The sequence below is a fragment of the Serinus canaria genome, chromosome 24 (genome assembly GCF_022539315.1).
Source record: "Serinus canaria isolate serCan28SL12 chromosome 24, serCan2020, whole genome shotgun sequence".
Lineage (NCBI taxonomy): Eukaryota > Metazoa > Chordata > Aves > Passeriformes > Fringillidae > Serinus > Serinus canaria.
This window is the reverse complement of record NC_066337.1, coordinates 4,099,289-4,109,638: the sequence shown is the minus strand read 5'-3', so window position 1 is coordinate 4,109,638 and position 10,350 is coordinate 4,099,289. Positions and strand designations below refer to the sequence as shown.

General features: G+C 48.2%; 1 long non-coding RNA gene across 1 annotated transcript; it reads right to left on the bottom strand.

The window, feature by feature from the left end:
• Positions 1 to 2,307: 2,307 nt before the first annotated feature.
• On the bottom strand, positions 2,308 to 10,105 carry LOC108963397 (uncharacterized). Its single transcript, XR_001992100.3, has 3 exons — positions 10,027 to 10,105; positions 4,563 to 4,740; positions 2,308 to 4,402 (listed from the first exon to the last, which is right to left on the bottom strand). It is a non-coding gene; the product is annotated as an uncharacterized LOC108963397 (long non-coding RNA).
• Positions 10,106 to 10,350: the final 245 nt, after the last annotated feature.

Here is a 10,350-nt window from a genome sequence, read left to right as displayed (position 1 = left end):
GATCCAGGGGATGGGAGCTGTGGATGCTGGAGGGGTTTCTGAATCACATCCTGTGACTGTCATCTTGCAATTCTTCTTCCTTTGAAGAACTCTAGAGAAGGAGAAGGGGGCAGAAACTCTCCCAAGGAAATCAGTCCTGCCTGTGTCACTCCAGCGAGTGGGATTGTATTCCAGTGGAGTTAAGTGAGAGGAAAATGGAAATGCTCTGCTAATGACTCATCGACAGAGGGGAAATTCTGTCAGGTTTGGAGAGCGTGGCTGAAGTGCTGAATTCACTGGAGTGTCTGGAGGTGGATCATCAACTGCTGCACTAAAGAAATGATGTGAGCCTTGGAAAATGAGAGCCCTGAGTCTCCTGCTGGAGAACTGCAGCTCTTTTGTGCCCCTGTCAGGGGCTTTTTCTGGAGCTGGAGGTGACAGATGAGGAGAGGGGCCCTGGAAGGGACCAGCTCAGCCCTCATGTGCATCCCTGCTGCCAGATTGCTGCCAGCTGCTCCACTCTGGGAGCTCCAGCCACTCCCTGTGTGCATTTTCATTTTCAGCAAGTGAAGAACTTGTGAATGTCAGTAAAATTAACCCACATGTGTCAGTGTTTTGGGGGGTTTGTTTTAGAAAAGGTCCTTGAGACAAGCGATTCGGGGTGGTCTGTTCTTCTGGTCTTAATTTCTTGGTGTGGGTTCGGTAGAGAAAATTTTTTGTGGAAGCACCTGCTGAGGAACTGTGCCCCTGCCAGGCTGCCCTGGTGCTCCTGCAGCTGCAGGAGGAGCAGCTAGTGCTGCAGGAGGAGCAGCTGGTGCTGCAGTTGGTGTTGCAGTTGGTGCTGCAGCTGGTGTTGCAGCTGGTGCTGCAGTTGGTGCTGCAGCTGATGGTGCAGCTGGTGGTGCAGCTGGTGCTGCAGTTAGTGGTGCAGCTGGTGCTGCAGTTGGTGTTGCAGCTGGTGTTGCAGTTGGTGCTGCAGTTGGTGTTGCAGTGGTGTGTTGCTGGTGGTGTTGCAGCTGGTGGTGCAGCTGGTGCTGCAGTTAGTGGTGCTGCTGGTGCTGCAGTTGGTGTTGCAGCTGGTGTTGCAGTTGGTGCTGCATCTGGTGCTGCATCTGGTGTTGCATCTGGTGTTGCAGTTGGTGTTGCAGCTGGTGCTGCAGCTGGTGTTGCAGTGGGTTTATGCACAGCTCTGTCTCTGAGACATAAAAGCAGAAAATCACATTTATCTCCCAGGTCAATGACTGCAGAAATTCAGAATAAAGCTAAACCTGAGCTCGATGTAATAGCAGGGACAAAGCTCCATTATTTCACTCTAACAGGTCACTAATGAGCTAAAAGATGTGAATATCAGTTGAAGCAAGAGGCTTAGATGAACTCACATCCAAGAGATCCCTTCACATTGCTCTGAACAATTCCATCTGTGACAAGCAGCACTCGCTACCGAGCTCATTTCTGGGGATAAAAAAGCCTCTGCCATCCTTAGAATTCAAATAATTCTACTGGAGATTGATATTTACAAGCTGCACAGCCACATCCATCATTTCCTCTGCCAGCCCTGTCCAAGAAGCAGTGTTTGACAAAACTGACCTACACAACACAGCAATTCCTTTTCTGTTTGGCACTGACACTCCACTTCAGCAGCAAACCCTCCACATTTATTGCACTTTCCTTCACAAGCACTTTAGGGAAACTGCAATGAATACACAATCCAGCAATGAATACCCAATATCTACAATAAATACCCAATCCTACAATGAATACCCAATATCTACAATAAATACCCAATCCTGCAATGAATACCCAATATCTACAATAAATACCCAATCCCTGCAATAAATACCCAATCCCTGCACTAAATACCCAATCCTGCAAGGAATACCCAGTCCCTGCAGCTGCCTTTGAGTGTGATGTGGTGAAAATGGGCTGGGGAATCCCTGACCTGCAGATTCGCCCTCCCAGGCAGCGCTGGGTGTGTTTCCACTCCTCCAGAGAACAGCTGGATCTCCTGGAGCTGAGACTCTCATCTCCCTGAGCATCCCTGCTGCAGAGATTCAGGCTGGCAGATGATGATTGTTTTTATTTGGGTGACAGGAACCTTCTGGATGTCGGCAGCAGATGCTGTTGGATCCTCACTTCTCGAGGGGAGAGACTCAGCCTGCTCCTCCATCTGGCTGGGCTTCTGCCTCCCCATCAGGTGCTCTGAATTTGGGAGAAATGGGCAGATTGTTGGGCTCTGAGCTGCCTGGGGATGCATTTGCATGTCTTAGGCACACTGCTCTTTGTATATTCAATTTATCTGCCCATTCCTAGGAGTTGTTAGAGGAAAAATCCTCTAACAACTCCTGGCCTGAGCACAAGGACCTCGTAAGAGCAATTAGCAATTAGTTTGATCCCTGGTTTGGTTCCAGCTGGGATCAAGTTCTGTCCTAACACCAGGACAATCCCACAAACTTGGTGTGGGAGTGGAAATTTCACTGAAATTTGGTGAAAGTTCTGTGAAAATCAAGGACTATCTGAGCTATGACTGTGCAGGAACCAAGGCTGTGAGCACACACAAATCTCTTTCCCCTCTGTGCCTCAGTCCAGGTAAAAGCTGGTAAAATCATTAATTACTTTTACCATTTCATGAATTATTAATTAGCCGTGCTGTACTTAATTCACCATCTGCAAACTCTCCCAGGGATTCTGGTAATAATTCTTTGTATGGTGCAAACCAGCTGCTTTCAGCAGGGTTAAACCCAGGGATAACTCCCAAACACACCCAGAGGTGACTGCAGAGATCATCTCACATTTTTTGTGAGGATCAAAGGTGCCACAGCTCCGACCTCTTAGGGGTGAAATTTTGGATTATTCTCTTGGAAGTGGAAGAGAAAGAAAATCAACAGATCCCCCAAAGATCTGCTGCTTTCTTGGTGCACAAATTAATATTTAAAGGCAAAAGTTTTGCCTTGAGTGGTTGGAAGTCACCCTGCTCTCAGCAGCACTGGAACTGTGCCTAATTATAAATCCCTTTGGTTCTTTTAGACCCAAATCAGGCACTTAGATCAGATTTAATTACTGGATGTTATTCAGGTTGATGTGCCAGGTAATTCCAGTGTGTAAAAGAAAAAAAAGACATTTATCTGATGCTTCACTGAGCTTCCACTTCTGGGGCTTTTCTTTCTGTTTCATCTCTTGCTTTTTTATCACAACCTTGCCAAGGTGTCATTGTGCAGCCCAGCACAATGAGAGGCAGAGGAAGATGATTTTTCAGAAAATAATCCTGTAAATGTCATTGTTTGCTCAGATCTGAGAGTGGCTGGCTGGGAAGAAGTGGGAGTGAAAGAGCACGAAGGCAAAATTGAATGGCAGATATATTTATAACTAATGAAAAGATGCTGCAAGGGGCTCAGCACTCATCCCTGCACAGGTCATTGACTCAGGTGCTGAAGAGTTTTGTAACTTGGAGTCAGAACTTCAACAAATCCTGAATTTGTGGCTCAAAGATTGCATCCCTGCAATAACTGCTCCAATTTGGAATTAGCTTTTTCTCCCACACCTCTCCTGGCTGGAGCTGGATTTGAGCCTGGAATATCTCCTGCTTGTGAATTATTAGTTCAAACTGGAAAATTGCCTCATGGAGAAGTTCAAAAATAAAAACCCCAACACAACAAACCCTTAAATAAGACAAGTTTGAATGTGGCTAATTTGGATTATTGCTGAGATTATCAGCTTTTCCTCTCTTCACACAGAGCCACATAAAATAGCATCACCTTGCAGTTGTCATGGAATTTGATCAGGAATTTGTGTCTTTGCATTTGGGAATTTACCCGTGCCTGGAAATCATGGCAAACACACAGCAGTGCCAGGAAATTCAGCAGGAGCTGTAAACAACAAAAAAGCAGAGACAAAAGCAGCAGAGGTGCAATATTGAAGTACCCAGATTGATGTTGAAATTGAGAATATTTTCCTGTTGCCTGGAAATTGAGTTATGGCTCAGACAGGGGAGGAGAGAAATTGCCACGGTGTGTATGACAGAACTGGAGAATTCTGAGAATTAAAGCTCAGCAAACACTGGGCACCCCCCACCCAAATTTAATAAAGGAAAAAAAAAGGGCAGGGAGATTGGCAGGCACGTGAATTATTCATTTCCAGCAAAACAGATTTTCCAGCTCACCAGCAGCTGGATCCCAGAGTCTGCCTGAGCTCTGACCAGGAAGGAGGAGAATGAGGAATTCTTTATTTTCTGTTTTCCACCTTGAAATGGATGCTGGATTTGCACTGAAGTTGGTGACAGGACATGGAATGTTCAGCTCCCAGAGCTCTGGAAATCTCCTGGGCTGCACATTCTGAGAGCTTTGAGATCACCACCTGCTTTGTGTTCTTTCCTAAATTAAACCTGCACAGCTCCAGTGCATCAGGCACTGCCTCACCTCAGTGTTACCTGGAAGGAAAGTGAGACAAAATGTGAAATGGAGCAAAATGCAGGAGCTCTGACAGCCAGGCTCTCAGCACGAGTGCAGCCATGCCTCATCTGCCTGGCTTTAAGGAAAAATAAAGATATTTTGGGGTAGTTCTCCTCAGAAATTGCACTGGTTACAAACCTGAATGCTGGGATTATTCACAGGGCAGCTCAGGTGATGTGTGGTGTTCCCTGCCAGGTGAAACCTCTGGTGCTGCTCAAACAAAACATCATTTCTGGGCACAGATCTTGGTGTGTGGAAACAGGAATTGGGGTTGTTTCATGTGATTTAAAACCCCAAACAGCTGGAGAAGCATCACCTGTTGGCATGTTAAAAGAGAAGAAAAGGGGGAAAAAAAATTCTTGGAGGAGATGGTTATTAGTGGAGTTTGGAGCTCTGGGGTTTCTTGGAATCCCAGAGCTCCTGACCCTGGCCTTGATCGAGATCCCCTGCAGGGTTTGGCCTTGATTTCCCCAAGAGCCTCACTGGAACATAAAAATGATAATTTTTTTGAGGAGAAAAAAAAAAAAAAAAAAAGCAGATTTCTGGTGACACAACCTGACAGCTCCAAGCTATTCCATTCTGTTAAACACCATCCTCAGCAGCTGCTGGCATCTGGGTCAGGGAGGCTCTGGCACTGAAGCTGTGTGTGTTTAGTGAGATTATTTCCAACCTGTGCCAGCAGGAGAACCCACCCCGGGCATCCTTGGCAAGGGAAAACAAAGGAAAATCTCTGCTGGGAAGCTGCAGCCAGGAGGGAGGTGATTGTTTGGGCAACAGCTGTGGTTGTGTTTAAGATATTCAGGATATTCCCGTGTTTGTCTGATGTTTCACACCTGCAGGTTAAAATTCCTGCCCCAGGAATTGAGCTCAGTGAGTTCTGACTGCCCACAGTAAATGTGGGGTTTGCTGTGGGACAGAGCTGCCCCTCACTCATTGAGGGTGAGCTCAGCCTGGCTGGGGATTGGGAATTATCCCTAAATGGATGCTGTGGGACAGAGCTGCCCCTCACTCACTGAGGGTGAGCTCAGCCTGGCTGGGGATTGGGAATTATCCCTAAATGGATGCTGTGGGACAGAGCTGCCCCTCACTCACTGAGGGTGAGCTCAGCCTGGCTGGGAATTGGGAATTATCCCTAAATGGATGCTGTGGGACAGAGCTGCCCCTCACTCATTGAGGGTGAGCTCAGCCTGGCTGGGGATTGGGAATTATCCCTAAATGGATGCTGTGGGACAGAGCTGCCCCTCACTCACTGAGGGTGAGCTCAGCCTGGCTGGGAATTGGGAATTATCCCTAAATGGATGCTGTGGGACAGAGCTGCCCCTCACTCACTGAGGGTGAGCTCAGCCTGGCTGGGGATTGGGAATTATCCCTAAATGGATGCTGTGGGACAGAGCTGCCCCTCACTCACTGAGGGTGAGCTCAGCCTGGCTGGGGATTGAGAGTTATCCCCAAATGGATGCTGCAGGTGAGGTTCTGGTTTGTATGTAAATATCTATATTCTTATAGCAGTGTGTGCTATAAATCACATTGCAGCCTTACACAGACTGCAGTGTGATTTATAGCACACACTGCTATAAAATTATAGATATTTACATACAAACCAGAACCATGGGGGTGAGTTCCCTCATTGTATTTCATATTTTCATATTGCATGCATCAAACACCTTTTGGGGCACGTCACACACACCGAGAGGGAGCTGTGTCTGTGCTCTGTGAGATGGGAGCCCTGAGAGGCTGCTGGGGTGGCAGCTGCCCTGGATGGCTCCATGTCACACCAGGAGGGCAGGATTAGGGTGTGAATGGCACAGGCAGCTGGGGGAGAAGGGTTTTCAGCTGTCCACAAAGCATTTTTTAAATGGATCTCGGGAGATGGAGAGGAGCACTGACAGCTGTCCTCAGGCATTTCCCTGACTGGAGGCACAGGCTCCAGCAGCTTTGCTGCAGCTGGGGAGGGCTGAGCTGATGGACAGGAACTGTACTTATAAATTCATTTATATTTAGTAGAAAGTGAGTTTACTCATCCCAGGGAAGAACCTTTTCTGTCTCTCTGTCTGAGGAGTTCAGAGACAGTTTTGATGTTTCCCCCGTGCAGAATGAAACTGAAATCTCTCCCTGGCAGACATTCCCCTCCCTGGCATCTCTGCAGGACAAAGATGTGTTCTTGAAACTGTTCAGTCAAGAGATATTCTAGAACAAAGATGTGCTCTGCTCTGGAAATCCCACAAAGGAAGATGATTCCAGTTGTTCCAGGATTGTTTTTGTCTTAAGACAGAAATCAGAAACACCCCAGAACACTCCACTTCCAACCATGCTGTTGGCAGAAAACCAAGACCCAGAGGGAGCAGTGATTTATTCTCCTCAGCTCAGCTGTAGAGCCCTGGGTTTCAGGATCTGAATTTCCTGGATCTGCATTTCCTGAATCTGAATTTCCTGGATGGTTTCTTGGATCTGCCTTTCCTGGATCTGGGTTTTCAGGATCTGGGTTCCCTGGATCTGCATTTCCTGAATCTGGGTTTTCAGGACCTGAATTTCCTGCATCTGCATTTCCTGGATCTGGTTTCTTGGATCTGCATTTCCTGAATCTGGGTTTTCAGTATGTGGGTTTCCTGGATCTGAATTTCCAGGATCTGCTTTTCCAGAATCTGGGTTTCCTGGATCTGGGTTTCTTGGACCTGAATTTCCTGGATCTGGGTTTCCAGGGCAGCAGCAGGGAAGGCACAGCCAGGAACAAGTCCCAGCTCTGGCCAGGCAGGGATGTGAATTGGAGCCAGGCCACGCCACAGGGACAATCCAGCACTGCTAAAGCACTGCTGGGTTTTGTTCTGAGCTGAAACAAGGGCTGGGATGGGAGCAGATTATCCCATCCAAGAACTGAAATTCCACTCCCAGCTGTGCTGATCAGGGCGAGCCTTTCCAGGCTGGCTGCTCTTTGTACAAATAATTCCCTGCATCTCCCTCCAAGGAGACACGACTGATCTTGGCAGAGCCTCAGTCGCTGGCCTGGAGGGTGCTCTGTAACAAAACCTTCCTTCTGCTTCACTTTGGGCAGCATTCGTTTGGTCCAGGTGAATTTGTTTGCTGAATGGAAGCAAACAGCCTGAGCTGGCTGTTCCTGCCTGGGCTGGGCTGGACTGGGCTGGGCTGGACTGGACTGGACTGGGCTGGGCTGGGCTGGGCTGGGCTGGGCTGGACTGGACTGGGCTGGACTAGGCTGGGTTGGGCTGGGTTGGGCTGGGCTGTTCCTGCCTGGGCTGGGGACTGGACTGGACTGGACTGGGTCTGCCTGGGCTGGACTGGGCTGGGCTGGGCTGGACTAGGCTGGGTTGGGCTGGGTTGGGCTGGGCTGTTCCTGCCTGGGCTGGGCTGGGCTGGAGGAGCAGGGATTTTACCTGGAGAGGGGAAATGCAACGTTCAGAGCCCTTTGTACTCCCAGGCTTGTCCTCCTGTGCTTGGTGGTGTGCTGTGCTCCCCAGGTCAGTGCTGAGCAGGGAGAGGAATTCCATGGAATTCCTTCATGCCAAATCCCAGGCTCCAATGGAAATCCACTCTGAGGGATCACCCTCTGTCCTGTGAGGGACTGAGTCTAGTTAATCCTGTGAGGGACTGAGTCTAGTTAATCCTGTGATGGACTGAGTCTAGTTAACCCCTTGATCCCCTCATTAGTTTTAGGAGGAGGAACGAGCTTGCCCTGCTGCTGCCCCAGCAGAATCCCTCGATCAGAGCGAGCAGGCAGTGCCACATCATTCCCTTCACTCCTCAGAGTGTCAGACAGGGTCAGAAACCTGCGCCCTGCTGCTGTCTCCTGATGGATCATCATTGCCAAGGCAGGACATTGATTTAATTTGGGTTGTTTGCTATCTTTGGCTCCACTGTCCCCTCGAATCTGGAGAGAGAACAGCGCCTGAAGAGATGAACTGTGAAAGTTCTGCCCCAGTGCTGGGGAAATGCTCCGTGTGCTGAGCTGCTGGAATCACATCTGACAGCTCCTGGGATTCTGGGGGGTGTCTGAGCATCTGGGGGCTGCAGCTGTGATGAGGGCACAGCTGGAGTGCCTGCTGAGGGTGCTGCTCTGGGAGCAGCAATCCATGGCTGGGAGTCCCCAGTGGCTGTGGCTGACATGGGAATTGTGTCTTGTGAGAGGGAAAGCACAGAGAGATATTAATCTCTAATTAATGCCTTCTAAACACAGAATATCTCTATAAATCAAGCCCTGAGAAAGGCCTTTTCCCCATCTCTTCAAGTGTTGTTAAAATGGGCAGGGACCAATATGTGGTGGAATATTTATTAATCAGGTTGTGGCTCTGGCAGCAGAGCTTGGTCACAGATTGTCACCCCAGGGCTGGGGGTGGCAAGGCTGTGATCCCAGCAGGAGCTGAGAGCTGCTGCTCCCAATTTTTTGGGCTGGGTGCCCTCCAAATGCACTTGGCTCTTGTGGGCACTGGACTACAATGATGTGCACACCAGCTTTTAATTCAGAGGCCAAAACCCAGATAAATTCAAGTTCTGTACCAGAAAGAATTGATAGAATTTATCCAAAAGCTGATTTTCCCACTGACAGGAGTTTTAATTAAAATATTGCACCGAGGAGGGGAAAGCTGAGGCAAGCATGAGCCTGAGCTGGAACTGAGGAATGGGGAAGAGGAATGTGTGACCCTCAGGCTGCTGTTGGTATTTCCTGCCTGTGAAATTTGTGTGTCTGTGCAGGGATCAGGTGTCCCCCAGCCCAAAGCAAAGGGCTGTGCTGCTCAGGGCACCACCCTCGGAGGGGCAGAGCTGGGGGGCACCGAAATCAGAATTTGCTCAACACTCCCTGCTTGCAGCAGGTCCTCAAATTGTAACAGAGCTCATCTGACTGAAAGTGCAAAGAGCAAAACGGGGCTGAAGTCCCTGCCTGAGATCCAGATCCACACACAGCTCGTGTTCTTGTGGAAGGAGGGGGAATGGGAAAGTAAATGTGGGTAAATGTATCGGGGTTGCATTTAAAAATCATAAAATTACCCCAGAGTTTTCACAAAAACATTGCCCAAGCACCACCACCAAAAATCCCAAACAAACAAACAAAAACCAGAAAACCCCACAAAACCCCAAACAAACAAACAAAAACCAGAAAACCCAAAAAACCCCAAAAAAACCCCACAAAACCCAAACAAACAAAACCCAGAAAACCCAAACAAAAACCCCAAACAAACAAAACCAGAAAACCCAAACAAAACCCAGAAAACCCCACAAAACCCCAAACAAACAAAACCAAAAAACCCAAACAAAAACCAGAAAACCTCACAAAACCCCAAACAAATAAAACCCAGAAAACTCAAACAAAAACCCCACAAAACCCCAAAAAATCCCAACAAACAAACAAAACACAGAAAACCCAAACAAAAACCAGAAAACCCCACAAAACCCCAAACAAACTAACAAAAACCAGAAAACCCAAACAGAAATTAGAAAACCCTACAAAAACCCAAACAAACAAACAAAAAACCAGAAAACACAAAAGCCCAAACTAACAAACAAAATCCAGAAAAAAACCCACAAAAAACCAAACCAACAAACCCCAAACCCAACAAACCAACAAGCAAAGAACTCCCAGCACGTTTTTGACCTTTGGAAAATCAGAATTTTGACGGAGCAGGGTCATGGCTGAGCTGCAGGATCCTGGTGCAGAACCTGCCACTCCCAGCTGTGTGCACAGGGAGGGAAATGATTGGAAAATGATGTTGAACCATGGGAAAAAGGGGAATTCTGCTGGAATTCCTCCCAGCCTGGGAGTGCTCCACCCTCCCTGCCTGGCCTGGCAGAGCCCCTGCAGCCAGAATGGTTTGGGTGACTCGGTTCAAGTCCTGAAGAAGCTGAAATGTATTTGCTGTGCCTGAGAATAACTGCTTTTAATGAATAAAATTGGGTTTTTACCATGTGCTCAGTGCCA